The sequence below is a fragment of the Schistocerca americana genome, unplaced genomic scaffold (assembly GCF_021461395.2).
Source record: "Schistocerca americana isolate TAMUIC-IGC-003095 unplaced genomic scaffold, iqSchAmer2.1 HiC_scaffold_22, whole genome shotgun sequence".
In the NCBI taxonomy this organism is placed as follows: domain Eukaryota; kingdom Metazoa; phylum Arthropoda; class Insecta; order Orthoptera; family Acrididae; genus Schistocerca; species Schistocerca americana.
The window spans coordinates 991,490-1,018,481 of NW_025725928.1; positions in this window are offsets into that span (position 1 = coordinate 991,490).

Here is a 26,992-nt window from a genome sequence, read left to right on the forward strand (position 1 = left end):
TGTCACAGGAATGGTTCAAATCATAGACAGTAAGAAGAGTCAGTTTTCTTGTACGTAAGTCGGCATTGTGCCTTTTCTACTTAATTCCGCTGCAATTTCTGTGTTTCATCGTCAATAAGAAGGTCAATGAAATACAGTAAACCTGAAGTGAAGCATCGGAATCTATAACTTGTGTCACAGGAGTGGTTAAAAACATAGACAGTAAGAAAAGTCAGTTTACCTGTTCTTATGTCGGCATTGTGCGTTTTGAATTTAATTCCGATGCAATTTCTGTTTTTCATCGTCAATAAGGAGGTCAGAGGGATACAGTGAACATGAGGTGAAGCATTGGAATCTATAACTAGTGTCACAGGAATGGTTCAAAACATAGACAGAAAGATGAGCTAGTGTTCTTGTACTTGAGTCGGCATTGTGCCTTTTGTATTTAATTCCGATGCAATTTCTGTGTTTCATCGTCAATAAGGAGGTCAGAGGGGTACAGTGAACCTGAAGTGAAGCATCGGAATCTATAACTAGTGTCACAGGAATGGTTCAAAACATAGACAGTAAGAAGAGCCAGTCTTCTTGTACTTGTGTCGGCATTGTGCCTTTTGTATTTAATTCCGATGCTATTTCTGTGTTTCGTCGTCAATAAGAAGGTCAGAGGGATACAGTAAACGTGAAGTGAAGCATCGAAATCTATAACTAGTGTCACAGGAATGGTTCAAAACATAGAAAGTAAGAAGAGTCAGTTTTCTTGTACCTAAGTCGGCATTTTGCCTTTTGTATTTAATTCCGTTGGAATTTCTGTGTTTCATCGCCAATAAGAAGGTCAGAGGGATACAGTAAACCTGATGTGAAGCATCGGAATCTATAACTAGTGTCACAGGAATGGTTCAAACATAGACAGTAAGAAGAGTCGGTTTTCTTGTACTTAGGTCGGCATTGTGCCCTTTGTATTTAATTCCGATGCAATTTCTGTGTTTCATCATCAATAAGAAGGTCGGAGGGATACAGTAAACCTGAAGTGAAGCATCGGAATCTATAACTAGTGTCACAGGAATGGTTCAAAACATAGACAGGAAGAAGAATCAGTTTTATTGTACTTAAGTAGGCATTGTGCTTTTTCTATTGAATTCCGATGCAATTTCTGTGTTTCATCGTCAATAAGAAGGTCAGACTGATACAGTAAACCTGAAGTGAAGCATCGGAATCGATAACCAGTGTCACAGGAATGGTTCAAACATAGACAGTAAGAAGAGTCGGTTTTCTTGTACTTAGGTCGGCATTGTGCCCTTTGTATTTAATTCCGACACAATTCCTCTGTTTCATCGTCAATAAGAAGGTCGGAGGGATACAGTAAACGTGAAGTGAAGCATCGGAATCTATAACTAGTGTCACAGGAATGGTTCAAAACATAGACAGTAAGAAGAATCAGTTTTCTTGTACTTAAGTACTCATTGTGCCTTTTCTATTGAATTCCGATGCAATTTCTGCGTTTCGTCGTCAATAAGAAGGTCAGAGGGATACAGTAAACCTGAAGTGAAGCATCGGAATCTATAACTAGTGTCACAGGAATGGTTCAAATTATAGACAGTGAGAAGAGTCAGTTTAGTTGTACTTAAGTCGGCATTGTGCCTTTTATATTTAATTCCGATGCAATTTCTGTGTTTCATCGTCAATAAGAAGGTCAGAGGGATACAGTAAACCTGAAGTGAAGCATCGAAATCTATAACTAGTGTCACAGGAATGGTTCAAAACATAGAAAGTAAGAAGAGTCAGTTTTCTTGTACCTAAGTCGGCATTGTGCCTTTTGTATTTAATTCCGTTGGAATTTCTGTGTTTCATCGTCAATAAGAAGGTCAGAGGGATACAGTAAACCTGATGTGAAGCATCGGAATCTATAACTAGGGTCACAGGAATGGTTCAAACATAGACAGTAAGAAGAGTCGGTTTTCTTGTACCTAGGTCGGCATTGTGCCCTTTGTATTTAATTCCGATGCAATTTCTGTGTTTCATCGTTAATAAGAAGGTCGGAGGGATACAGTAAACCTGAAGTGAAGCATCGGAATCTATAACTAGTGTCACAGGAATGGTTCAAAACATAGACAGGAAGAAGAATCAGTTTTATTGTACTTAAGTAGGCATTGTGCCTTTTCTATTGAATTCCGATGCAATTTCTGTGTTTCGTCGTCAATAAGAAGGTCAGAGGGATACAGTAAACCTGAAGTGAAGCATCGGAACCTAAAACTAGTGTCACAGGAATGGTTCAAATCATAGACAGTAAGAAGAATCAGTTTTCTTGTACTTAAGTAGGCATTGTGCCTTTTCTATTTAATTCCGATGCAATTTCTGTGTTTCATCGTCAATAAGAAGGTCAGAGGGATACAGTAAACCTGAAGTGAAGCATCGGAATCTATAACTAGTGTCACAGGCATGGTTCAAAACATAGACAGTAAGAAGAGTCAGTTTACTTGTACTTAAGTCGGCATTGTGCCTTTTGTATTTAATTCCGATGCAATTTCTGTGTTTCATCGTCAATATGAAGGTCAGAGGGATACAGTAAAAATGAGGTGAAACATCGGAATCTATAACTAGTGTCACAGGAATGGTTCAAAACATAGACAGTAAGATGAGTCAGTTTTCTTGTACTTAAGTCGGCATTGTGATTTTTGTATTTAATTCCGATGCAATTTCTGTGTTTCATTGTCAATGAGAAGGTCAGAGGGATATAATAAACCTGAAGTGAAGCATCGGAATCGATAACTAGTGTCACAGGAATGGGTCAAACATAGACAGTAAGAAGAGTCGTTTTTCTTGTACTTAGGTCGGCATTGTGCCCTTTGTATTTAATTCCGACGCAATTCCTCTGTTTCATCGTCAATACGAAGGTCGGAGGGATACAGTAAACTTCAAGTGAAGCATCTGAATCTATAACTAGTGTCACAGGAATGGTTCAAAACATAGACAGTAAGAAGAATCAGTGTTCTTGTACTTAAGTACGCATTGTGCCTTTTCTATTGAATTCCGATGCAATTTCTGCGTTTCGCCGTCAATAAGAAGGTCAGGGGGATACAGTAAACCTGAAGTGAAGCATCGGAATCTATAACTAGTGTCACAGGAATGGTTCAAATCATAGACAGTAAGAAGAGTCAGTTTTCTTGTACTTAAGTCGGCATTGTGCCTTTTCTACTTAATTCCGCTGCAATTTCTGTGTTTCATCGTCAATAAGAAGGTCAATGGGATACAGTAAACCTGAAGTGAAGCATCGGAATCTATAACTTGTGTCACAGGAGTGGTTAAAAACATAGACAGTAAGAAGAGTCAGTTTTCCTGTTCTTAAGTCGGCATTGTGCGTTTTGTATTTAATTCCGATGCAATTTCTGTGTTTCATCGTCAATAAGGAGGTCAGAGGGATACAGTGAACCTGAAGTGAAGCATTGGAATCTATAACTAGTGTCACAGGAATGGTTCAAAACATAGACAGAAAGATGAGCTAGTGTTCTTGTACTTGAGTCGGCATTGTGCCTTTTGTATTTAATTCCGATGCAATTTCTGTGTTTCATCGTCAATAAGGAGGTCAGAGGGATACAGTGAACCTGAAGTGAAGCATCGGAATCTATAACTAGTGTCACAGGAATGGTTCAAAACATAGAGAGTAAGAAGAGCCAGTCTTCTTGTACTTGAGTCGGCATTGTGCCTTTTGTATTTAATTCCGATGCAATTTCTGTGTTTCATCTTCAATAAGAAGGTCAGAGGGATACAGTAAACCTGAAGTGAAGCATCGAAATCTATAACTAGTGTCACAGGAATGGTTCAAAACATAGAAAGTAAGAAGAGTCAGTTTTCTTGTACCTAAGTCGGCATTGTGCCTTTTGTATTTAATTCCGTTGGAATTTCTGTGTTTCATCGTCAATAAGAAGGTCAGAGGGATACAGTAAACCTGATGTGAAGCATCGGAATCTATAACTAGTGTCACAGGAATGGTTCAAACATAGACAGTAAGAAGAGTCGGTTTTCTTGTACTTAGGTCGGCATTGTGCCCTTTGTATTTAATTCCGATGCAATTTCTGTGTTTCATCGTCAATAAGAAGGTCGGAGGGCTACAGTAAACCTGAAGTGAAGCATCGGAATCTATAACTAGTGTCACAGGAATGGTTCAAAACATAGACAGGAAGAAGAATCAGTTTTATTGTACTTAAGTAGGCATTGTGCCTTTTCTATTGAATTCCGATGCAATTTCTGTGTTTCGTCGTCAATAAGAAGGTCAGAGGGATACAGTAAACCTGAAGTGAAGCATCGGAATCTATAACTAGTGTCACAGGAATGGTTCAAATCATAGACAGTAAGAAGAATCAGTTTTCTTGTACTTAAGTAGGCATTGTGCCTTTTCTATTTAATTCCGATGCAATTTCTGTGTTTCATCGTCAATAAGAAGGTCAGAGGGATACAGTAAACCTGAAGTGAAGCATCGGAATCTATAACTAGTGTCACAGGAATGGTTCAAAACATAGACAGTAAGAAGAGTCAGTTTACTTGTACTTAAGTCGGCATTGTGCCTTTTGTATTTAATTCCGATGCAATTTCTGTGTTTCATCGTCAATATGAAGGTCAGAGGGATACAGTAAAAATGAGGTGAAGCATCGGAATCTATAACTAGTGTCACAGGAATGGTTCAAAACATAGAGAGTAAGATGAGTTAGTTTTCTTGTACTTAAGTCGGCATTGTGATTTTTGTATTTAATTCCGATGCAATTTCTGTGTTTCATTGTCAATGAGAAGGTCAGAGGGATACAATAAACCTGAAGTGAAGCATCGGAATCTATGACTAGTGTCAGAGGAATGGTTCAAAACATAGACAGTAAGAAGAGCCAGGTTTCTTGTACCTAAGTCGGCATTGTGCCTTTTGTATAGAATTCCGATGCAATTTCTGTGTTTAATCGTCAATAAGAACATAAGAGGGATACAGTAAACCTGAAGTGAAGCATCGGAATCTATAACTAGTGTCATAGGAATGGTTCAAAACATAGACAGTAAGGAGAATCAGTTTTCTTGTACTTAAGTCGGCATTGTGCCTTTTGTATAGAATTCCGTTGCAATTTCTGTGTTTCATCGTCAACAAGAATGTCAGAGGGATACAGTAAACCCGAAGTGAAGCATCGAAATCTATAACTAGTGTCACAGGAATGGTTCAAAACATAGAAAGTAAGAAGAGTCAGTTTTCTTGTACCTAAGTCGGCATTGTACCTTTTGTATTTAATTCCGATGGAATTTCTGTGTTTCATCGTCAATAAGAAGGTCAGAGGGATACAGTAAACCTGAAGTGAAGCATCGGAATCGATAACTAGTGTCACAGGAATGGTTCAAACATAGACAGTAAGAAGAGTCGGTTTTCTTGTACTTAGGTCGGCATTGTGCCCTTTGTATTTAATTCCGACGCAATTCCTCTGTTTCATCGTCAATAAGAAGGTCGGAGGGATACAGTAAACTTGAAGTGAAGCATCGGAATCTGTAACTAGTGTCACAGGAATGGTTCAAAACATAGACAGTAAGAAGAATTAGTTTTCTTGTACTTAAGTACGCATTGTGCCTTTTCTATTGAATTCCGATGCAATTTCTGCGTTTCGTCGTCAATAAGAAGGTCAGAGGGATGCAGTAAACCTGAAGTGAAGCATCGGAATCTGTAACTAGTGTCACAGGAATGGTTCAAATCATAGACAGTAAGAAGAGTCAGTTTTCTTGTACTTAAGTCGGCATTGTGCCTTTTCTACTTAATTCCGCTGCAATTTCTGTGCTTCAACGTCAATAAGAAGGTCAATTGGATACAGTAAACCTGAAGTGAAGCATCGGAATCTGTAACTTGTGTCACAGGAGTGGTTAAAAACATAGACAGTAAGAAGAGTCAGTTTTCCTGTTCTTAAGTCGGCATTGTGCGTTTTGTATTTAATTCCGATGCAATTTCTGTGTTTCATCGTCAATAAGGTGGTCAGAGGGATACAGTGAACCTGAAGTGAAGCATTGGAATCTATAACTAGTGTCACAGGAATGGTTCAAAACATAGACAGAAAGATGAGCTAGTCTTCTTGTACTTGAGTCGGCATTGTGCCTTTTGTATTTAATTCCGATGCAATTTCTGTGTTTCATCGTCAATAAGGAGGTCAGAGGGATACAGTGAACCTGAAGTGAAGCATCGGAATCTATAACTAGTGTCACAGGAATGGTTCATAACATAGACAGTAAGAAGAGCCAGTCTTCTTGTACTTGAGTCGGCAATGTGCCTTTTGTATTTAATTCCGATGCAATATCTGTGTTTCATCGCCAATAAGAAGGTCAGAGGGATACAGTAAACCTGAAGTGAAGCATCGGAATCTATAACTAGTGTCACAGGAATGGTTCAAATCATAGACAGTAAGAAGAATCAGTTTTCTTGTACTTAAGTAGGCATTGTGCCTTTTCTATTTAATTCCGATGCAATTTCTGTGTTTCATCGTCAATAAGAAGGTCAGAGGGATACAGTAAACCTGAAGTGAAGCATCGGAATCTATAACTAGTGTCACAGGAATGGTTCAAAACATAGACAGTAAGAAGAGTCAGTTTTCTTGTACTTAAGTCGGCATTGTGCCTTTTGTATTTAATTCCGATGCAATTTCTGTGTTTCATCGTCAATATGAAGGTCAGAGGGATACAGTAAAAATGAGGTGAAGCATCGGAATCTATAACTAGTGTCACAGGAATGGTTCAAAACATAGAGAGTAAGATGAGTCAGTTTTCTTGTACTTAAGTCGGCATTGTGATTTTTGTATTTAATTCCGATGCAATTTCTGTGTTTCATTGTCAATGAGAAGGTCAGAGGGATACAATAAACCTGAAGTGAAGCATCGGAATCTATGACTAGTGTCAGAGGAATGGTTCAAAACATAGACAGTAAGAAGAGCCAGGTTTCTTGTACCTAAGTCGGCATTGTGCCTTTTGTATAGAATTCCGATGCAATTTCTGTGTCTCATCGTCAATAAGAAGATAAGAGGGATACAGTAAACCTGAAGTGAAGCATCGGAATCTATAACTAGTGTCACAGGCATGGTTCAAAACATAGACAGTAAGAAGAGTCAGTTTACTTGTACTTAAGTCGGCATTGTGCCTTTTGTATTTAATTCCGATGCAATTTCTGTGTTTCATCGTCAATATGAAGGTCAGAGGGATACAGTAAAAATGAGGTGAAACATCGGAATCTATAACTAGTGTCACAGGAATGGTTCAAAACATAGACAGTAAGATGAGTCAGTTTTCTTGTACTTAAGTCGGCATTGTGATTTTTGTATTTAATTCCGATGCAATTTCTGTGTTTCATTGTCAATGAGAAGGTCAGAGGGATATAATAAACCTGAAGTGAAGCATCGGAATCGATAACTAGTGTCACAGGAATGGTTCAAACATAGACAGTAAGAAGAGTCGTTTTTCTTGTACTTAGGTCGGCATTGTGCCCTTTGTATTTAATTCCGACGCAATTCCTCTGTTTCATCGTCAATACGAAGGTCGGAGGGATACAGTAAACTTCAAGTGAAGCATCTGAATCTATAACTAGTGTCACAGGAATGGTTCAAAACATAGACAGTAAGAAGAATCAGTGTTCTTGTACTTAAGTACGCATTGTGCCTTTTCTATTGAATTCCGATGCAATTTCTGCGTTTCGCCGTCAATAAGAAGGTCAGAGGGATACAGTAAACCTGAAGTGAAGCATCGGAATCTATAACTAGTGTCACAGGAATGGTTCAAATCATAGACAGTAAGAAGAGTCAGTTTTCTTGTACTTAAGTCGGCATTGTGCCTTTTCTACTTAATTCCGCTGCAATTTCTGTGTTTCATCGTCAATAAGAAGGTCAATGGGATACAGTAAACCTGAAGTGAAGCATCGGAATCTATAACTTGTGTCACAGGAGTGGTTAAAAACATAGACAGTAAGAAGAGTCAGTTTTCCTGTTCTTAAGTCGGCATTGTGCGTTTTGTATTTAATTCCGATGCAATTTCTGTGTTTCATCGTCAATAAGGAGGTCAGAGGGATACAGTGAACCTGAAGTGAAGCATTGGAATCTATAACTAGTGTCACAGGAATGGTTCAAAACATAGACAGAAAGATGAGCTAGTGTTCTTGTACTTGAGTCGGCATTGTGCCTTTTGTATTTAATTCCGATGCAATTTCTGTGTTTCATCGTCAATAAGGAGGTCAGAGGGATACAGTGAACCTGAAGTGAAGCATCGGAATCTATAACTAGTGTCACAGGAATGGTTCAAAACATAGAGAGTAAGAAGAGCCAGTCTTCTTGTACTTGAGTCGGCATTGTGCCTTTTGTATTTAATTCCGATGCAATTTCTGTGTTTCATCTTCAATAAGAAGGTCAGAGGGATACAGTAAACCTGAAGTGAAGCATCGAAATCTATAACTAGTGTCACAGGAATGGTTCAAAACATAGAAAGTAAGAAGAGTCAGTTTTCTTGTACCTAAGTCGGCATTGTGCCTTTTGTATTTAATTCCGTTGGAATTTCTGTGTTTCATCGTCAATAAGAAGGTCAGAGGGATACAGTAAACCTGATGTGAAGCATCGGAATCTATAACTAGTGTCACAGGAATGGTTCAAACATAGACAGTAAGAAGAGTCGGTTTTCTTGTACTTAGGTCGGCATTGTGCCCTTTGTATTTAATTCCGATGCAATTTCTGTGTTTCATCGTCAATAAGAAGGTCGGAGGGATACAGTAAACCTGAAGTGAAGCATCGGAATCTATAACTAGTGTCACAGGAATGGTTCAAAACATAGACAGGAAGAAGAATCAGTTTTATTGTACTTAAGTAGGCATTGTGCCTTTTCTATTGAATTCCGATGCAATTTCTGTGTTTCGTCGTCAATAAGAAGGTCAGAGGGATACAGTAAACCTGAAGTGAAGCATCGGAATCTATAACTAGTGTCACAGGAATGGTTCAAATCATAGACAGTAAGAAGAATCAGTTTTCTTGTACTTAAGTAGGCATTGTGCCTTTTCTATTTAATTCCGATGCAATTTCTGTGTTTCATCGTCAATAAGAAGGTCAGAGGGATACAGTAAACCTGAAGTGAAGCATCGGAATCTATAACTAGTGTCACAGGAATGGTTCAAAACATAGACAGTAAGAAGAGTCAGTTTACTTGTACTTAAGTCGGCATAGTGCCTTTTGTATTTAATTCCGATGCAATTTCTGTGTTTCATCGTCAATATGAAGGTCAGAGGGATACAGTAAAAATGAGGTGAAGCATGGGAATCTATAACTAGTGTCACAGGAATGGTTCAAAACATAGAGAGTAAGATGAGTTAGTTTTCTTGTACTTAAGTCGGCATTGTGATTTTTGTATTTAATTCCGATGCAATTTCTGTGTTTCATTGTCAATGAGAAGGTCAGAGGGATACAATAAACCTGAAGTGAAGCATCGGAATCTATGACTAGTGTCAGAGGAATGGTTCAAAACATAGACAGTAAGAAGAGCCAGGTTTCTTGTACCTAAGTCGGCATTGTGCCTTTTGTATAGAATTCCGATGCAATTTCTGTGTTTAATCGTCAATAAGAACATAAGAGGGATACAGTAAACCTGAAGTGAAGCATCGGAATCTATAACTAGTGTCATAGGAATGGTTCAAAACATAGACAGTAAGGAGAATCAGTTTTCTTGTACTTAAGTCGGCATTGTGCCTTTTGTATAGAATTCCGTTGCAATTTCTGTGTTTCATCGTCAACAAGAATGTCAGAGGGATACAGTAAACCCGAAGTGAAGCATCGAAATCTATAACTAGTGTCACAGGAATGGTTCAAAACATAGAAAGTAAGAAGAGTCAGTTTTCTTGTACCTAAGTCGGCATTGTACCTTTTGTATTTAATTCCGATGGAATTTCTGTGTTTCATCGTCAATAAGAAGGTCAGAGGGATACAGTAAACCTGAAGTGAAGCATCGGAATCGATAACTAGTGTCACAGGAATGGTTCAAACATAGACAGTAAGAAGAGTCGGTTTTCTTGTACTTAGGTCGGCATTGTGCCCTTTGTATTTAATTCCGACGCAATTCCTCTGTTTCATCGTCAATAAGAAGGTCGGAGGGATACAGTAAACTTGAAGTGAAGCATCGGAATCTATAACTAGTGTCACAGGAATGGTTAAAAACATAGACAGTAAGAAGAATTAGTTTTCTTGTACTTAAGTACGCATTGTGCCTTTTCTATTGAATTCCGATGCAATTTCTGCGTTTCGTCGTCAATAAGAAGGTCAGAGGGATGCAGTAAACCTGAAGTGAAGCATCGGAATCTATAACTAGTGTCACAGGAATGGTTCAAATCATAGACAGTAAGAAGAGTCAGTTTTCTTGTACTTAAGTCGGCATTGTGCCTTTTCTACTTAATTCCGCTGCAATTTCTGTGCTTCAACGTCAATAAGAAGGTCAATTGGATACAGTAAACCTGAAGTGAAGCATCGGAATCTATAACTTGTGTCACAGGAGTGGTTAAAAACATAGACAGTAAGAAGAGTCAGTTTTCCTGTTCTTAAGTCGGCATTGTGCGTTTTGTATTTAATTCCGATGCAATTTCTGTGTTTCATCGTCAATAAGGTGGTCAGAGGGATACAGTGAACCTGAAGTGAAGCATTGGAATCTATAACTAGTGTCACAGGAATGGTTCAAAACATAGACAGAAAGATGAGCTAGTCTTCTTGTACTTGAGTCGGCATTGTGCCTTTTGTATTTAATTCCGATGCAATTTCTGTGTTTCATCGTCAATAAGGAGGTAAGAGGGATACAGTGAACCTGAAGTGAAGCATCGGAATCTATAACTAGTGTCACAGGAATGGTTCATAACATAGACAGTAAGAAGAGCCAGTCTTCTTGTACTTGAGTCGGCAATGTGCCTTTTGTATTTAATTCCGATGCAATATCTGTGTTTCATCGCCAATAAGAAGGTCAGAGGGATACAGTAAACCTGAAGTGAAGCATCGGAATCTATAACTAGTGTCACAGGAATGGTTCAAATCATAGACAGTAAGAAGAATCAGTTTTCTTGTACTTAAGTAGGCATTGTGCCTTTTCTATTTAATTCCGATGCAATTTCTGTGTTTCATCGTCAATAAGAAGGTCAGAGGGATACAATAAACCTGAAGTGAAGCATCGGAATCTATGACTAGTGTCAGAGGAATGGTTCAAAACATAGACAGTAAGAAGAGCCAGGTTTCTTGTACCTAAGTCGGCATTGTGCCTTTTGTATAGAATTCCGATGCAATTTCTGTGTCTCATCGTCAATAAGAAGATAAGAGGGATACAGTAAACCTGAAGTGAAGCATCGGAATCTATAACTAGTGTCACAGGAATGGTTCAAAACATAGACAGTAAGGAGAATCGGTTTTCTTGTACTTAAGTCGGCATTGTGCCTTTTGTATAGAATTCCGATGCAATTTCTGTGTCGTCAACAAGAATGTCAGAGGGATACAGTAATCCCGAAGTGAAGCATCGAAATCTATAACTAGTGTCACATGAATGGTTCAAAACATGGACAGTAAGATGAGTCAGTTTTCTTGTACTTAAGTCGGCATTGTGATTTTTGTATTTAAGTCCGATGCAATTTCTGTGTTTCATTGTCAATGAGAAGGTCAGAGGGATACAATAAACCTGAAGTGAAGCATCGGAATCGATAACTAGTGTCACAGGAATGGTTCAAACATAGACAGTAAGAAGAGTCGTTTTTCTTGTACTTAGGTCGGCATTGTGCCCTTTGTATTTAATTCCGACGCAATTCCTCTGATTCATCGTCAATACGAAGGTCGGAGGGATACAGTAAACTTCAAGTGAAGCATCGGAATCTATAACTAGTGTCACAGGAATGTTTCAAAACATAGACAGTAAGAAGAATCAGTTTTCTTGTACTTAAGTACGCATTGTGCCTTTTCTATTGAATTCCGATGCAATTTCTGCGTTTCGTCGTCAATAAGAAGGTCAGAGGGATACAGTAAACCTGAAGTGAAGCATCGGAATCTATAACTAGTGTCACAGGAATGGGTCAAATCATAGACAGTAAGAAGAGTCAGTTTTCTTGTACTTAAGTCGGCATTGTGCCTTTTCTACTTAATTCCGCTGCAATTTCTGTGCTTCATCGTCAATAAGAAGGTCAATGGGATACAGTAAACCTGAAGTGAAGCATCGGAATCTATAACTTGTGTCACAGGAGTGGTTAAAAACATAGACGGTAAGAAGAGTCAGTTTTCCTGTTCTTAAGTCGGCATTGTGCGTTTTGAATTTAATTCCGATGCAATTTCTGTGTTTCATCGTCAATAAGGAGGTCAGAGGGATACAGTGAACCTGAAGTGAAGCATTGGAATCCATAACTAGTGTCACAGGAATGGTTCAAAACATAGACAGAAAGATGAGCTAGTGTTCTTGTACTTGAGTCGGCATTGTGCCTTTTGTATTTAATTCCGATGCAATTTCTGTGTTTCATCGTCAATAAGGAGGTCAGAGGGATACAGTGAACCTGAAGTGAAGCATCGGAATCTATAACTAGTGTCACAGGAATGGTTCAAAACATAGACAGTAAGAAGAGCCAGTCTTCTTGTACTTGAGTCGGTATTGTGCCTTTTGTATTTAATTCCGATGCAGTTTCTGTGTTTCATCTTCAATAAGAAGGTCAGAGGGATACAGTAAACCTGAAGTGAAGCATCGAAATCTATAACTAGTGTCACAGGAATGGTTCAAAACATAGAAAGTAAGAAGAGTCAGTTTTCTTGTACCTAAGTCGGCATTGTGCCTTTTGTATTTAATTCCGTTGGAATTTCTGTGTTTCTTCGTCAATAAGAAGGTCAGAGGGATACAGTAAACCTGATGTGAAGCATCGGAATCTATAACTAGTGTCACAGGAATGGTTCAAACATAGACAGTAAGAAGAGTCGGTTTTCTTGTACTTAGGTCGGCACTGTGCCCTTTGTATTTCATTCCGATGCAATTTCTGTGTTTCATCGTCAATAAGAAGATCGGAGGGATACAGTAAACCTGAAGTGAAGCATCAGAATCTATAACTAGTGTCACAGGAATGGTTCAAAATATAGACACGAAGAAGAATCAGTTTTATTGTACTTAAGTAGGCATTGTGCCTTTTCTATTGAATTCCGATGCAATTTCTGTGTTTCGTCGTCAATAAGAAGGTCAGAGGGATACAGTAAACCTGAAGTGAAGCATCGGAATCTATAACTAGTGTCACAGGAATGGTTCAAATCATAGACAGTAAGAAGAATCAGTTTTCTTGTACTTAAGTAGGCATTGTGCCTTTTCTATTTAATTCCGATGCAATTTCTGTGTTTCATCGTCAATAAGAAGGTCAGAGGGATACAGTAAACCTGAAGTGAAGCATCGGAATCTATAACTAGTGTCACAGGAATGGTTCAAAACATAGACATTAAGAAGAGTCAGTTTACTTGTACTTAAGTCGGCATTGTGCCTTTTGTATTTAATTCCGATGCAATTTCTGTGTTTCATCGTCAATATGAAGGTCAGAGGGATACAGTAAAAATGAGGTGAAGCATCGGAATCTATAACTAGTGTCACAGGAATGGTTCAAAACATAGAGAGTAAGATGAGTCAGTTTTCTTGTACTTAAGTCGGCATTGTGATGTTTGTATTTAATTCCGATGCAATTTCTGTGTTTCATTGTCAATGAGAAGGTCAGAGGGATACAATAAACCTGAAGTGAAGCATCGGAATCTATGACTAGTGTCAGAGGAATGGTTCAAAAAATAGACAGTAAGAAGAGCCAGGTTTCTTGTACCTAAGTCGGCATTGTGCCTTTTGTATAGAATTCCGATGCAATTTCTGTGTTTAATCGTCAATAAGAACATAAGAGGGATACAGTAAACCTGAAGTGAAGCATCGGAATCTATAACTAGTGTCATAGGAATGGTTCAAAACATAGACAGTAAGGAGAATCAGTTTTCTTGTACTTAAGTCGGCATTGTGCCTTTTGTATAGAATTCCGTTGCAATTTCTGTGTTTCATCGTCAACAAGAATGTCAGAGGGATACAGTAAACCCGAAGTGAAGCATCGAAATCTATAACTAGTGTCACAGGAATGGTTCAAAACATAGAAAGTAAGAAGAGTCAGTTTTCTTGTACCTAAGTCGGCATTGTGCCTTTTGTATTTAATTCCGATGGAATTTCTGTGTTTCATCGTCAATAAGAAGGTCAGAGGGATACAGTAAACCTGATGTGAAGCATCGGAATCTATAACTAGTGTCACAGGAATGGTTCAAACATAGACAGTAAGAAGAGTCGGTTTTCTTGTACTTAGGTCGGCACTGTGCCCTTTGTATTTCATTCCGATGCAATTTCTGTGTTTCATCGTCAATAAGAAGGTCGGAGGGATACAGTAAACCTGAAGTGAAGCATCAGAATCTATAACTAGTGTCACAGGAATGGTTCAAAATATAGACACGAAGAAGAATCAGTTTTATTGTACTTAAGTAGGCATTGTGCCTTTTCTATTGAATTCCGATGCAATTTCTGTGTTTCGTCGTCAATAAGAAGGTCAGAGGGATACAGTAAACCTGAAGTGAAGCATCGGAATCTATAACTAGTGTCACAGGAATGGTTCAAATCATAGACAGTAAGAAGAATCAGTTTTCTTGTACTTAAGTAGGCATTGTGCCTTTTCTATTTAATTCCGATGCAATTTCTGTGTTTCATCGTCAATAAGAAGGTCAGAGGGATACAGTAAACCTGAAGTGAAGCATCGGAATCTATAACTAGTGTCACAGGAATGGTTCAAAACATAGACATTAAGAAGAGTCAGTTTACTTGTACTTAAGTCGGCATTGTGCCTTTTGTATTTAATTCCGATGCAATTTCTGTGTTTCATCGTCAATATGAAGGTCAGAGGGATACAGTAAAAATGAGGTGAAGCATCGGAATCTATAACTAGTGTCACAGGAATGGTTCAAAACATAGAGAGTAAGATGAGTCAGTTTTCTTGTACTTAAGTCGGCATTGTGATGTTTGTATTTAATTCCGATGCAATTTCTGTGTTTCATTGTCAATGAGAAGGTCAGAGGGATACAATAAACCTGAAGTGAAGCATCGGAATCTATGACTAGTGTCAGAGGAATGGTTCAAAAAATAGACAGTAAGAAGAGCCAGGTTTCTTGTACCTAAGTCGGCATTGTGCCTTTTGTAAAGAATTCCGATGCAATTTCTGTGTTTAATCGTCAATAAGAACATAAGAGGGATACAGTAAACCTGAAGTGAAGCATCGGAATCTATAACTAGTGTCATAGGAATGGTTCAAAACATAGACAGTAAGGAGAATCAGTTTTCTTGTACTTAAGTCGGCATTGTGCCTTTTGTATAGAATTCCGTTGCAATTTCTGTGTTTCATCGTCAACAAGAATGTCAGAGGGATACAGTAAACCCGAAGTGAAGCATCGAAATCTATAACTAGTGTCACAGGAATGGTTCAAAACATAGAAAGTAAGAAGAGTCAGTTTTCTTGTACCTAAGTCGGCATTGTGCCTTTTGTATTTAATTCCGATGGAATTTCTGTGTTTCATCGTCAATAAGAAGGTCAGAGGGATACAGTAAACCTGAAGTGAAGCATCGGAATCGATAACTAGTGTCACAGGAATGGTTCAAAACATAGACAGTAAGAAGAGTCAGTTTTCTTGTACTTAAGTCGGCATTGTGCCTTTTCTACTTAATTCCGCTGCAATTTCTGTGCTTCATCGTCAATAAGAAGGTCAATGGGATACAGTAAACCTGAAGTGAAGCATCGGAATCTATAACTTGTGTCACAGGAGTGGTTAAAAACATAGACAGTAAGAAGAGTCAGTTTTCCTGTTCTTAAGTCGGCATTGTGCGTTTTGTATTTAATTCCGATGCAATTTCTGTGTTTCATCGTCAATAAGGTGGTCAGTGGGATACAGTGAACCTGAAGTGAAGCATTGGAATCTATAACTAGTGTCACAGGAATGGTTCAAAACATAGACAGAAAGATGAGCTAGTCTTCTTGTACTTGAGTCGGCATTGTGCCTTTTGTATTTAATTCCGATGCAATTTCTGTGTTTCATCGTCAATAAGGAGGTCAGAGGGATACAGTGAACCTGAAGTGAAGCATCGGAATCTATAACTAGTGTCACAGGAATGGTTCATAACATAGACAGTAAGAAGAGCCAGTCTTCTTGTACTTGAGTCGGCAATGTGCCTTTTGTATTTAATTCCGATGCAATATCTGTGTTTCATCGCCAATAAGAAGGTCAGAGGGATACAGTAAACCTGAAGTGAAGCATCGGAATCTATAACTAGTGTCACAGGATTGGTTCAAATCATAGACAGTAAGAAGAATCAGTTTTCTTGTACTTAAGTAGGCATTGTGCCTTTTCTATTTAATTCCGATGCAATTTCTGTGTTTCATCGTCAATAAGAAGGTCAGAGGGATACAGTAAACCTGAAGTGAAGCATCGGAATCTATAACTAGTGTCACAGGAATGGTTCAAAACATAGACAGTAAGAAGAGTCAGTTTTCTTGTACTTAAGTCGGCATTGTGCCTTTTGTATTTAATTCCGATGCAATTTCTGTGTTTCATCGTCAATATGAAGGTCAGAGGGATACAGTAAAAATGAGGTGAAGCATCGGAATCTATAACTAGTGTCACAGGTATGGTTCAAAACATAGAGAGTAAGATGAGTCAGTTTTCTTGTACTTAAGTCGGCATTGTGATTTTTGTATTTAATTCCGATGCAATTTCTGTGTTTCATTGTCAATGAGAAGGTCAGAGGGATACAATAAACCTGAAGTGAAGCATCGGAATCTATGACTAGTGTCAGAGGAATGGTTCAAATCATAGACAGTAAGAAGAGCCAGGTTTCTTGTACCTCAGTCGGCATTGTGCCTTTTGTATAGAATTCCGATGCAATTTCTGTGTCTCATCGTCAATAAGAAGATAAGAGTGATACAGTAAACCTGAAGTGAAGCATCGGAATCTATAGCTAGTGTCACAGGAATGGTTCAAAACATAGACAGTAAGGAGAATCGGTTTTCTTGTACTTAAGTCAGCATTGTGCCTTTTGTATAGAATTCCGATGCAATTTCTGTGTTTCATCGTCAACAAGAATGTCAGAGGGATACAGTAATCCCGAAGTGAAGCATCGAAATCTATAACTAGTGTCACAGGAATGGTTCAAAACATAGACAGTAAGATGAGTCAGTTTTCTTGTACTTAAGTCGGCATTGTGATTTTTGTATTTAAGTCCGATGCAATTTCTGTGTTTCATTGTCAATGAGAAGGTCAGAGGGATACAATAAACCTGAAGTGAAGCATCGGAATCGATAACTAGTGTCACAGGAATGGTTCCAACATAGACAGTAAGAAGAGTCGTTTTTCTTGTACTTAGGTCGGCATTGTGCCCTTTGTATTTAATTCCGACGCAATTCCTCTGATTCATCGTCAATACGAAGGTCGGAGGGATACAGTAAACTTCAAGTGAAGCATCGGAATCTATAACTAGTGTCACAGGAATGGTTCAAAACATAGACAGTAAGAAGAATCAGTTTTCTTGTACTTAAATACGCATTGTGCCTTTTCTATTGAATTCCGATGCAATTTCTGCGTTTCGTCGTCAATAAGAAGGTCAGAGGGATACAGTAAACCTGAAGTGAAGCATCGGAATCTATAACTAGTGTCACAGGAATGGGTCAAATCATAGACAGTAAGAAGAGTCAGTTTTCTTGTACTTAAGTCGGCATTGTGCCTTTTCTACTTAATTCCGCTGCAATTTCTGTGTTTCATCGTCAATAAGAAGGTCAATGGGATACAGTAAACCTGTAGTGAAGCATCGGAATCTATAACTTGTGTCACAGGAGTGGTTAAAAACATAGACAGTAAGAAGAGTCAGTTTTCCTGTTCTTAAGTCGGCATTGTGCGTTTTGAATTTAATTCCGATGCAATTTCTGTGTTTCATCGTCAATAAGGAGGTCAGAGGGATACAGTGAACCTGAAGTGAAGCATTGGAATAGATAACTAGTGTCACAGGAATGGTTCAAAACATAGACAGAAAGATGAGCTAGTGTTCTTGTACTTGAGTCGGCATTGTGCCTTTTTATTTAATTCCGATGCAATTTCTGTGTTTCATCGTCAATAAGGAGGTCAGAGGGATACAGTGAACCTGAAGTGAAGCATCGGAATCTATAACTAGTGTCACAGGAATGGTTCAAAACATAGACAGTAAGAAGAGCCAGTCTTCTTGTACTTGAGTCGGCATTGTGCCTTTTGTATTTAATTCCGATGCAATTTCTGTGTTTCATCTTCAATAAGAAGGTCAGAGGGATACAGTAAACCTGAAGTGAAGCATCGAAATCTATAACTAGTGTCACAGGAATTGTTCAAATCATAGAAAGTAAGAAGAGTCAGTTTTCTTGTACCTAAGTCGGCAATGTGCCTTTTGTATTTAATTCCGTTGGAATTTCTGTGTTTCATCGTCAATAAGAAGGTCAGAGGGATACAGTAAGCCTGATGTGAAGCATCGGAATCTATAACTAGTGTCACAGGAATGGTTCAAACATAGACAGTAAGAAGAGTCGGTTTTCTTGTACTTAGGTCGGCATTGTGCCCTTTGTATTTAATTCCGATGCAATTTCTGTGTTTCATCGTCAATAAGAAGCTCGGAGGGATACAGTAAACCTGAAGTGAAGCATCAGAATCTATAACTAGTGTCACAGGAATGGTTCAAAATATAGACACGAAGAAGAATCAGTTTCATTGTACTTAAGTAGGCATTGTGCCTTTTCTATTGAATTCCGATGCAATTTCTGTGTTTCGTCGTCAATAAGAAGGTCAGAGGGATACAGTAAACCTGAAGTGAAGCATCGGAATCTATAACTAGTGTCACAGGAATGGTTCAAATCATAGACAGTAAGAAGAATCAGTTTTCTTGTACTTAAGTAGGCATTGTGCCTTTTCTATTTAATTCCGATGCAATTTCTGTGTTTCATCGTCAATAAGAAGGTCAGAGGGATACAGTAAACCTGAAGTGAAGCATCGGAATCTATAACTAGTGTCACAGGAATGGTTCAAAACATAGACAGTAAGAAGAGTCAGTTTACTTGTACTTAAGTCGGCATTGTGCCTTTTGTATTTAATTCCGATGCAATTTCTGTGTTTCATCGTCAATATGAAGGTCAGAGGGATACAGTAAAAATGAGGTGAAGCATCGGAATCGACAACTAGTGTCACAGGAATGGTTCAAACATAGACAGTAAGAAGAGTCGGTTTTTTTGTACTTAGGTCGGCATTGTGCCCTTTGTATTTAATTCCGACGCAATTCCTCTGTTTCATCGTCAATAAGAAGGTCGGAGGGATACAGTAAACTTGAAGTGAAGCATCGGAATCTATAACTAGTGTCACAGGAATGGTTCAAAACATAGACAGTAAGAAGAATTAGTTTTCTTGTACTTAAGTACGCATTGTGCCTTTTCTATTGAATTCCGATGCAATTTCTGCGTTTCGTCGTCAATATGAAGGTCATAGGGATGCAGTAAACCTGAAGTGAAGCATCGGAATCTATAACTAGTGTCACAGGAATGGTTCAAAACATAGACAGTAAGAAGAATTAGTTTTCTTGTACTTAAGTACGCATTGTGCCTTTTCTATTGAATTCCGATGCAATTTCTGCGTTTCGTCGTCAATAAGAAGGTCAGAGGGATGCAGTAAACCTGAAGTGAAGCATCGGAATCTATAACTAGTGTCACAGGAATGGTTCAAATCATAGACAGTAAGAAGAGTCAGTTTTCTTGTACTTAAGTCGGCATTGTGCCTTTTCTACTTAATTCCGCTGCAATTTCTGTGCTTCATCGTCAATAAGAAGGTCAATGGGATACAGTAAACCTGAAGTGAAGCATCGGAATCTATAACTTGTGTTACAGGAGTGGTTAAAAACATAGACAGTAAGAAGAGTCAGTTTTCCTGTTCTTAAGTCGGCATTGTGCGTTTTGTATTTAATTCCGATGCAATTTCTGTGTTTCATCGTCAATAAGGAGGTCAGAGGGATACAGTGAACCTGAAGTGAAGCATTGGAATCTATAACTAGTGTCACAGGAATGGTTCAAAACATAGACAGAAAGATGAGCTAGTCTTCTTGTACTTGAGTCGGCATTGTGCCTTTTGTATTTAATTCCGATGCAATTTCTGTGTTTCATCGTCAATAAGGAGGTCAGAGGGATACAGTGAACCTGAAGTGAAGCATCGGAATCTATATCTAGTGTCACAGGAATGGTTCATAACATAGACAGTAAGAAGAGCCAGTCTTCTTGTACTTGAGTCGGCAATGTGCCTTTTGTATTTAATTCCGATGCAATATCTGTGTTTCATCGCCAATAAGAAGGTCAGAGGGATACAGTAAACCTGAAGTGAAGCATCGGAATCTATAACTAGTGTCACAGGAATGGTTCAAATCATAGACAGTAAGAAGAATCAGTTTTCTTGTACTTAAGTAGGCATTGTGCCTTTTCTATTTAATTCCGATGCAATTTCTGTGTTTCATCGTCAATAAGAAGGTCAGAGGGATACAGTAAACCTGAAGTGAAGCATCGGAATCTATAACTAGTGTCACAGGAATGGTTCAAAACATAGACAGTAAGAAGAGTCAGTTTTCTTGTACTTAAGTCGGCATTGTGCCTTTTGTATTTAATTCCGATGCAATTTCTGTGTTTCATCGTCAATATGAAGGTCAGAGGGATACAGTAAAAATGAGGTGAAGCATCGGAATCTATAACTAGTGTCACAGGAATGGTTCAAAACATAGAGAGTAAAATGAGTCAGTTTTCTTGTACTTAAGTCGGCATTGTGATTTTTGTATTTAATTCCGATGCAATTTCTGTGTTTCATTGTCAATGAGAAGGTCAGAGGGATACAATAAACCTGAAGTGAAGCATCGGAATCTATGACTAGTGTCAGAGGAATGGTTCAAAAACATAGACAGTAAGAAGAGCCAGGTTTCTTGTACCTAAGTCGGCATTGTGCCTTTTGTATAGAATTCCGATGCAATTTCTGTGTCTCATCGTCAATAAGAAGATAAGAGGGATACAGTAAACCTGAAGTGAAGCATCGGAAGCTATAACTAGTGTCACAGGAATGGTTCAAAACATAGACAGTAAGGAGAATCAGTTTTCTTGTACTCAAGTCGGCATTGTGCCTTTTGTATAGAATTCCGATGCAATTTCTGTGTTTCATCGTCAACAAGAATGTCAGAGGGATACAGTAATCCCGAAGTGAAGCATCGAAATCTATAACTAGTGTCACAGGAATGGTTCAAAACATAGACAGTAAGATGAGTCAGTTTTCTTGTACTTAAGTCGGCATTGTGATTTTTGTATTTAAGTCCGATGCAATTTCTGTGTTTCATTGTCAATGAGAAGGTCAGAGGGATACAATAAACCTGAAGTGAAGCATCGGAATCGATAACTAGAGTCACAGGAATGGTTCAAACATAGACAGTAAGAAGAGTCGTTTTTCTTGTACTTAGGTCGGCATTGTGCCCTTTGTATTTAATTCCGACGCAATTCCTCTGATTCATCGTCAATACGAAGGTCGGAGGGATACAGCAAACTTCAAGTGAAGCATCGGAATCTATAACTAGTGTCACAGGAATGGTTCAAAACATAGACAGTAAGAAGAATCAGTTTTCTTGTACTTAAGTACGCATTGTGCCTTTTCTATTGAATTCCGATGCAATTTCTGCGTTTCGTCGTCAATAAGAAGGTCAGAGGGATACAGTAAACCTGAAGTGAAGCATCGGAATCTATAACTAGTGTCACAGGAATGGGTCAAATCATAGACAGTAAGAAGAGTCAGTTTTCTTGTACTTAAGTCGGCATTGTGCCTTTTCTACTTAATTCCGCTGCAATTTCTGTGTTTCATCGTCAATAAGAAGGTCAATGGGATACAGTAAACCTGAAGTGAAGCATCGGAATCTATAACTTGTGTCACAGGAGTAGTTAAAAACATAGACAGTAAGAAGAGTCAGTTTTCCTGTTCTTAAGTCGGCATTGTGCGTTTTGAATTTAATTCCGATGCAATTTCTGTGTTTCATCGTCAATAAGGAGGTCAGAGGGATACAGTGAACCTGAAGTGAAGCATTGGAATCTATAACTAGTGTCACAGGAATGGTTCAAAACATAGACAGAAAGATGAGCTAGTGTTCTTGTACTTGAGTCGGCATTGTGCCTTTTGTATTTAATTCCGATGCAATTTCTGTGTTTCATCGTCAATAAGGAGGTCAGAGGGATACAGTGAACCTGAAGTGAAGCATCGGAATCTATAACTAGTGTCACAGGAATGGTTCAAAACATAGACAGTAAGAAGAGCCAGTCTTCTTGTACTTGAGTCGGCATTGTGCCTTTTGTATTTAATTCCGATGCAATTTCTGTGTTTCATCTTCAATAAGAAGGTCAGAGGGATACAGTAAACCTGAAGTGAAGCATCGAAATCTATAACTAGTGTCACAGGAATGGTTCAAAACATAGAAAGTAAGAAGAGTCAGTTTTCTTGTACCTAAGTCGGCATTGTGCCTTTTGTATTTAATTCCGTTGGAATTTCTGTGTTTCATCGTCAATAAGAAGGTCAGAGGGATACAGTAAACCTGATGTGAAGCATCGGAATCTATAACTAGTGTCACAGGAATGGTTCAAACATAGACAGTAAGAAGAGTCGGTTTTCTTGTACTTAGGTCGGCATTGTGCCCTTTGTATTTCATTCCGATGCAATTTCTGTGTTTCATCGTCAATAAGAAGGTCGGAGGGATACAGTAAACCTGAAGTGAAGCATCAGAATCTATAACTAGTGTCACAGGAATGGTTCAAAATATAGACACGAAGAAGAATCAGTTTTATTGTACTTAAGTAGGCATTGTGCCTTTTCTATTGAATTCCGATGCAATTTCTGTGTTTCGTCGTCAATAAGAAGGTCAGAGGGATACAGTAAACCTGAAGTGAAGCATCGGAATCTATAACTAGTGTCACAGGAATGGTTCAAATCATAGACAGTAAGAAGAATCAGTTTTCTTGTACTTAAGTAGGCATTGTGCGTTTTCTATTTAATTCCGATGCAATTTCTGTGTTTCATCGTCAATAAGAAGGTCAGAGGGATACAGTAAACCTGAAGTGAAGCATCGGAATCTATAACTAGTGTCACAGGAATGGTTCAAAACATAGACAGTAAGAAGAGTCAGTTTACTTGTACTTAAGTCGGCATTGTGCCTTTTGTATTTAATTCCGATGCAATTTCTGTGTTTCATCGTCAATATGAAGGTCAGAGGGATACAGTAAAAATGAGGTGAAGCATCGGAATCTATAACTAGTGTCACAGGAATGGTTCAAAACATAGAGAGTAAGATGAGTCAGTTTTCTTGTACTTAAGTCGGCATTGTGATTTTTGTATTTAATTCCGATGCAATTTCTGTGTTTCATTGTCAATGAGAAGGTCAGTGGGATACAATAAACCTGAAGTGAAGCATCGGAATCTATGACTAGTGCCAGAGGAATGGTTCAAAACATAGACAGTAAGAAGAGCCAGGTTTCTTGTACCTAAGTCGGCATTGTGCCTTTTGTATAGAATTCCGATGCAATTTCTGTGTTTAATCGTCAATAAGAACATAAGAGGGATACAGTAAACCTGAAGTGAAGCATCGGAATCTATAACTAGTGTCATAGGAATGGTTCAAAACATAGACAGTAAGGAGAATCAGTTTTCTTGTACTTAAGTCGGCATTGTGCCTTTTGTATTGAATTTCGATGCAATTTCTGTGTTTCATCGTCAACAAGAATGTCAGAGGGATACAGTAAACCCGAAGTGAAGCATCGAAATCTATAACTAGTATCACAGGAATGGTTCAAAACATAGAAAGTAAGAAGAGTCAGTTTTCTTGTACCTAAGTCGGCATTGTGCCTTTTGTATTTAATTCCGATGGAATTTCTGTGTTTCATCGTCAATAAGAAGGTCAGAGGGATACAGTAAACCTGAAGCGAAGCATCGGAATCGATAACTAGTGTCACAGGAATGGTTCAAATATATACAGTAAGAAGAGTCGGTTTTCTTGTACTTAGGTCGGCATTGTGCCCTTTGCATTTAATTCCGACGCAATTCCTCTGTTTCATCGTCAATAAGATGGTCGGAGGGATACAGTAAACTTGAAGTGAAGCATCAGAATCTATAACTAGTGTCACAGGAATGGTTCAAAACATAGACAGTAAGAAGAATTAGTTTTCTTGTACTTAAGTACGCATTGTGCCTTTTCTATTTAATTCCGATGCAATTTCTGCGTTTCGTCGTCAATAAGAAGGTCAGAGGGATACAGTTAACCTGAAGTGAAGCATCAGAATCTATGACTAGTGTCACAGGAATGGTTCAAAACATAGACAGTAAGAAGAGCGAGTCTTCTTGTACTTGAGTCCGCATTGTGCCTTTTGTATTTTATTCCGATCAATTTTCTGCGTTTGATCATCAATAAGGAGGTCAGAGGGATACAGTGAACCTGAAGTGAAGCATTGGAATCTATAACTAGTGTCACAGGAATGGTTAAAACATAGACAGAAAGATGAGCTAGTCTTCTTGTACTTGAGTCGGCATTGTGCCTTTTGTATTTAATTCCGATGCAATTTCTGTGTTTCATCGTCAATAAGGAGGTCAGCGGGATACAGTGAACCTGAAGTGAAGCATCGGAATCTATAACTAGTGTCACAGGAATGGTTCATAACATAGACAGTAAGAAGAGCCAGTCTTCTTGTACTTGAGTCGGCAATGTGCCTTTTGTATTTAATTCCGATGCAATATCTGTGTTTCATCGCCAATAAGAAGGTCAGAGGGATACAGTAAACCTGAAGTGAAGCATCGGAATCTATAACTAGTGTCACAGGAATGGTTCAAATCATAGACAGTAAGAAGAATCAGTTTTCTTGTACTTAAGTAGGCATTGTGCCTTTTCTATTTAATTCCGATGCAATTTCTGTGTTTCATCGTCAATAAGAAGGTCAGAGGGATACAGTAAACCTGAAGTGAAGCATCGGAATCTATAACTAGTGTCACAGGAATGGTTCAAAACATAGACAGTAAGAAGAGTCAGTTTTCTTGTACTTAAGTCGGCATTGTGCCTTTTGTATAGAATTCCGATGCAATTTCTGTGTTTCATCGTCAACAAGAATGTCAGAGGGATACAGTAATCCCGAAGTGAAGCATCGAAATCTATAACTAGTGTCACAGGAATGGTTCAAAGCATAGAAAGTACGAAGAGTCAGTTTTCTTGTACCTAAGTCGGCATTGTGCCTTTTGTATTTAATTCCGATGGAATTTCTGTGTTTCATCGTCAATAAGAAGGTCAGAGGGATACAGTAAACCTGAAGTGAAGCATCGGAATCGATAACTAGTGTCACAGGAATGGTTCAAACATAGACAGTAAGAAGAGTCGGTTTTCTTGTACTTAGGTCGGCATTGTGCCCTTTGTATTTAATTCCGATGCAATTTCTGTGTTTCATCGTCAATAAGAAGGTCGGAGGGATACAGTAAACCTGAAGTGAAGCATCGGAATCTATAACTAGTGTCACAGGAATGGTTCAAAACATAGACAGGAAGAAGAATCAGTTTTATTGTACTTAAGTAGGCATTGTGCCTTTTCTATTGAATTCCGATGCAATTTCTGTGTTTCGTCGTCAATAAGAAGGTCAGAGGGATACAGTAAACCTGAAGTGAAGCATCAGAACCTAAAACTAGTGTCACAGGAATGGTTCAAATCATAGACAGTAAGAAGAATCAGTTTTCTTGTACTTAAGTAGGCATTGTGCCTTTTCTATTTAATTCCGATGCAATTTCTGTGTTTCATCGTCAATAAGAAGGTCAGAGGGATACAGTAAACCTGAAGTGAAGCATCGGAATCTATAACTAGTGTCACAGGAATGGTTCAAAACATAGACAGTAAGAAGAGTCAGTTTACTTGTACTTAAGTCGGCATTGTGCCTTTTGTATTTAATTCCGATGCAATTTCTGTGTTTCATCGTCAATATGAAGGTCAGAGGGATACAGTAAAAATGAGGTGAAGCATCGGAATCTATAACTAGTGTCACAGGAATGGTTCAAAACATAGACAGTAAGATGAGTCAGTTTTCTTGTACTTAAGTCGGCATTGTGATTTTTGTATTTAATTCCGATGCAATTTCTGTGTTTCATTGTCAATGAGAAGGTCAGAGGGATACAATAAACCTGAAGTGAATCATCGGAATCGATAACTAGTGTCACAGGAATGGTTCAAACATAGACAGTAAGAAGAGTCGTTTTTCTTGTACTTAGGTCGGCATTGTGCCCTTTGTATTTAATTCCGACGCAATTCCTCTGTTTCATCGTCAATAAGAAGGTCGGAGGGATACAGTAAACTTGAAGTGAAGCATCGGAATCTATTACTAGTGTCACAGGAATGGTTCAAAACATAGACAGTAAGAAGAATCAGTTTTCTTGTACTTAAGTACGCATTGTGCCTTTTCTATTGAATTCCGATGCAATTTCTGCGTTTCGTCGTCAATAAGAAGGTCAGAGGGATACAGTAATCCTGAAGTGAAGCTTCGGAATCTATAACTAGTGTCACAGGAATGGTTCAAATCATAGACAGTAAGAAGAGTCAGTTTTCTTGTACTTAAGTCGGCATTGTGCCTTTTCTACTTAATTCCGCTGCAATTTCTGTGTTTCATCGTCAATAAGAAGGTCAATGGGATACAGTAAACCTGAAGTGAAGCATCGGAATCTATAACTTGTGTCACAGGAGTGGTTAAAACATAGACAGAAAGATGAGCTAGTGTTCTTGTACTTGAGTCGGCATTGTGCCTTTTGTATTTAATTCCGATGCAATTTCTGTGTTTAATCGTCAATAAGGAGGTCAGAGGGATACAGTGAACCAGAAGTGAAGCATCGGAATCTATAACTAGTGTCACAGGAATGGT